Raw genomic sequence first — 5,141 nt, 5'->3', positions numbered from 1 at the left:
CCCACTGGTGTGTTACCCACAGGACAATGAATGCGGGGAGGAGAAACAAGAATGTTAATATTTTCAGCAAAGAGGTAGCCTTTAACATCTTCCGCCACGGAAGAATCACATGCATCTCCAAGTGGCAGACTGGTCCCCAAACTCCACATCAGTCCCATCATGTCACTCTCACGTCGAGGTGCTGAAGGTCCTCTGTACCCTCTGGGATAATGTCTACATTCTTCAGCTTGCCGCACGTCCTTGGGAACGCTGCCCTGTTCTCAGCTTGCAACTCTAAACAACTTACTTCTACAAACACACCGTGTTATTGCAAATGTCTGTGCCTTTTCAAATTCTATATTTTCTTGTTGGAATGTCCTTTGGTCTCTCCAAATCCAGCTTAGAGGTCCGTCCCCACCCTCTCTACACTGATTTCTCAGATGATCCTTTACTAGACATGAAACTATATTTTACCACTAAAAATAAAATTCCTGTCCATCTTTCCTGCTGGACTCTATTTTTTAAATTGTTAATATATATATTTTTTTATTTCTGAGAGATAGACACAGAGTGTGAGCAACAAAGGGGGAGACAGAGAGGGCAACACAGAATCCAAAGCAGGCTCCAGGATCCAAGCTCCATGTTCCAAGCCTAATATGGGGTTTGAACTCATGAACCATTAGATCATGACCTGAGTCAAAGTCAAACGCTTAACTGAGTGAGCTACCCAGGAACCCCTCCCGTTGTACTTTCTTACTCCTAGTAGCAGGAGAATGACTTCATATCTCAGTAATTTGTTCTCTGGTATCTATCAAGTGCTGGTATCCAAGAATAAATATAAATTCTCAATTAGAGCAAATCTTCCTCATTCTGGTAATGGCAACAGGATCCTTTCAGTTGTTTTGGCCAAAACCATTTCTGGCCACTTTCCCCCCCCACTAACCCCTCAATGAACCCCTCAGCAAATCACATTGGTTCTACCTTCAAAATATGTACCAGCTTCCCACCTTTTCTTTGCAAGACACCCTCATAGCTTGCTTGAATTAATGCAACTGCTCTTAGCTGGTGTCCTGCATCCCGATTTTGAGGAGAAGCCAGGGCAAGCCTGTCACCACACAAGAGAAACGCAGATGGCTCACAATGGCTCTGTGAGCCTGGCCACTACTCTGTCTCTTCCTTGCACCTGTCTGTCCTCTACTCCACTCTTTTCCTCTTGCTTATCCTGCTCCGGGGACTCGTGCCTCCTTGGCCCTCTTAGGACAGGCAGGTGTGATTCAGGACATCTGCACCACTGTCCCTGCCCCTCAGAGCAGTCTCGCCCCAGGGAGCCACCGAGCTCCTTGCCTCACTTCCTTCAAGTTCAAGCTCAGATGTCACCTGCATGTGAAGTCCTCCCTAGGCATCATCCTATTTACAATGAAACCCTTCCCTACCCTAGTCCTCACTATCCCTCTTCTCTGTTTCCTTTTTCTCCTCAGAGGACTTTTTCTCTTCTAATATGTAACTTAGACATGCCTCCTTGCTGTTGCCTCCGATCTCTATCTTGATATTAGGATGCTAGAACTATGGAGCCAGGCAATTCTGTCAATTTGTCCTTGCTGTATCTCCGGCGACTGGCACATAGTAGGCTCTCAGTAAACACTTCTGAGTGGGGGTAGGAATCTGTAATAAAGATACAGAGACATTTTGAGGCAAATGGCTGACAAGAGGACAGGTACTTTGGAGATGGGTCTGTTGAGAATGCTCTTTGCCCAAATCAGGTGGTAACAATGAGGGAAGGATTATGATAAGTGGGTAAGGGCGGAAGCGGAGGATGATGCCCCATGAAACCGAGAGCCGCTGAAAGCTGCTGCCTCTGGAGCCTTAGAGTCACAGCTGCAGAACCTGATTACAGGAGGCCTTTCAGCCACTTACCATGCAAGGTGGGCTGAGTGCCCGGGGGTGGATTTCCAGGCCTGCAGTTTAGGCCCACATGTCTGAATTCACAGCCCTCATCCTGAATCTCTGACCACCATAACTTTTCAACTCCAGCTGTGGAGGCCATAGGGTTACTCTTTTCAGGTGGATGTATGCTTTGCAGCCTATATTGATAATTTTGGTAAGATCTCTTTATAAGGTGATACATTTTTTGTAATGATTATATAATTTAATATGAACTTGAATATGCATTTGAATATGTACATATTAATATACGATTCGAGGTGGTTGAAATGGTTAAGAGCATCTGCAGGACACCTGGGTGGCTCGGTTGGTTAAGCATCTGACTTAGGCTCAGGTCAAGATCTCATGTTTTGTGAGTTCAAGCCCCACATCAGGCTCTCTGCTGTCAGCACAGAGCCCACTTCAGATCCTCTGTCCTCTCTCTACCTTTCTGTCCCCTCTTTCTCTCTCAAAAATAAGTAAACATTAAAAAAAAAAGGGTATTTGCTTAATTTGACTTAAAATAATGAGTATGATTAGCTAAATTGAATTAGCTAGGGGAGCCTGAGAGGCTCAGTTGGTTAAGAATCTGACTTGGGCTCAAGTCACAATCTTGTGATTCATGGGTTCGATCCCCACATTGGGCTCTGTGCTGACAGCTCGGAGCCTGGAGCCTGCTTCCGATTCTGCATCTCCCTCTCTCTGCTCCTTCCCTGCTCATACTCTGTGTCTCTCTCAAAAATAAATAAATAAATAAATAAATAAATAAATAAATAAAAATGAATTAGTTGAATTTATTTTCGATTCTGCTAAAATGCAGAGGAACATTTGATTTATTAAACACATAAGTTTTGATTTAGTAATATTGAGGAGTTGTTAAAGTGTTTATAAAATCTTCTGAAGGGCTTGGGAAATCAGGTACTCTAAATTTGTGATTGTGGTTTAAAAAGTTTAAGAGCATTTAATTAATTGTATTTATTTTTAAATTATGTTTTATTGTTTAAAAATGTTTATTTATTTTTGCGAGAGAGAGAGAGTGAGCGAGCACAAGCAGCGATGGAGAGGGAGACGGGGAGACACAGAATCTGAAGTAGGCTCCAAGTTGTTGGGGAAGAGCCTGACATGGGACTTGAGACCATGAGCTGTGAGATCATGACCTGAACTGAAGTCAGCGGCTCAACTGACTGAGCCACCCAGGTGCCCCTAATTAGTCATATTTATATTCTTTTTTTAATGTTTATTTATTTTTGTATGTGAGAGAGACCGAGTGCAAGTGGGGGAGGGGTAGACACAGAATCTGAAGCAGCCTCCAGCTTCTGAGCTGTTAGCACAGAGCCTGATGTGGGGCCCGAATCCACGAACCATGAAATCATAACCTGAGTTGAAGTCAGGCTTAACCAACTGAGCCACCAGGTGCCCCAATCACTTTTATAAATAGTGTTTAAATGTTTCAGAGAATTTGCTTCTACAGATTTTTTGTGTATGTGACTTTGAATTGTTTATGAGAATTTATTGTAAACAGTACTTAAATTAATCGAGGGAATTTAATCTGTTAAAATTTGAGGCTAAGGGAACATTTATCAAAGATCAAGTGCGATTGTTTTAAATTTTAACAAACATTACTAGATCTAAAATTCAATTGATTAAATTTGAAAATTTCATTTAATGACCGAAGAAAAACTAAGTTCTAAATTTACAGCTTAAAATATTATAATCGATTAATAAATGGCTTTCAATAATCTACAAAGGATTTGGACATCAAAAAAAAAAAAGTCACTTGTGGGGCGCGTGGGTGGCTCAGTCAGTTGAGCATCTGACTTGATTTCGGTTCAGGTCATGATCCCAGGGTCATGGGATTGAGCTACACATCGTACTCCTTGCTGAGTGTGAGGCCTGCCTGAGATTCTCTTTCTCTGTCCCTCCCCCGCTTACACATGCGCACATGTGCTCCCACACTCTCTCTTTCTAAAATAAAACAAACAAATATTTTTTGAATTTCTGCTCTGTCCTATTCTATAGCCCAGGCACTCCCTTCACCCTGACCTCCTTTGAGAACTCAGTAACCTGCTTGTGGTCACAAAAGGATGAACGGATATTTGAACTTGAATGACCATGTGGACAACGTTTGGCAGAATCCTTTATGCATTGATTAGGGATGTAGCCTGAGGAAAGAGAATAAATAGCTAGAGAAATATATAAGCTAGAGAAATTAGTTAATGAAAACTAAGAGATCAAATTGGGTAACCAGAACAGTAAAACCCAATAATTCAGCCAGCCAAAGTCAGATGTTTAAACCAGAAAAAAACAAAACAAAACCCCTCAGGAGAACAGAACATGTTCTCGCTGTGTCGTGAGGTTAGGGGATATCATTGCTCTCTCATTTGTGGCTCTGGACCACAGATTCTAACTCAGCCATCCAGTGGTACAAGGGTGACCCAGCTGTACAGAATTTCTTCCGTCTGCAGAGACCTCTTGCTCTCGGTGGCCTGGTCTCTTGAATCCCACAAGGCAAATCGGGACCCCCAGAGACTCCAGACTCTGAATATACACCTTTTGTAGTTTCTGCGCAGTGTTTCCACACAGACACATTGGAAACACAAGGCAATGCTATTCTGATCCCTGTTCCAAGAACCAGTTCCACTGGGGACTCACCCACCAAGAGGGTTCTTGAAAGTGTTTGGTGCATGAGTCAATTTCGTTGAATTTTGGGTGGATCAAGGTGCAGAAAGAACAGGGAGATTATCTTTCAATTTTACTTTTTGCTTTTTTCGAGTGGGAAATATATTGCAGTTATACAAAATTCAGAAGGGACTGCACTGAAAATAAGTCCTCATCCTGCCTGCTCCCTCCTGATTCCCCAGGTACTCAGTTCTCTGCCTCAGAAACTACCAGTGTCTTGCAGTATCTTTCCATGGCTAGTCATCCCTTATGTAAGCAATGCGTGAACCTATATTCTCTCCTCTTTTTTAAAAGATACAAATGGTAACCAACTATACATATTGTTCTGTACCTTGTTTCTCTGTTTTATTCAACAACTTATTTTGGGGATCTTTCCAGTATAGCAATTAAGGACTGCCTGTCTTTCTGGACCAAAGGCTACATGATGTTACGTTTTATAACATTGAAGCAGTTCCCTGCTGAGGGACATTTTAATTGTGGCCACTTTTTTACAGTTACCAACAAAACAGCACCTGACTTAAAGCCATTTCCAGTTAAAACAATTTGCATTTTAGAGCCTGGAG

This window comes from Suricata suricatta, chromosome 11 (genome assembly GCF_006229205.1).
Source record: "Suricata suricatta isolate VVHF042 chromosome 11, meerkat_22Aug2017_6uvM2_HiC, whole genome shotgun sequence".
In the NCBI taxonomy this organism is placed as follows: Eukaryota; Metazoa; Chordata; class Mammalia; order Carnivora; family Herpestidae; genus Suricata; species Suricata suricatta.
The sequence above is the reverse complement of the archived record's forward strand: the minus strand, read 5'-3'. Positions refer to the sequence as shown.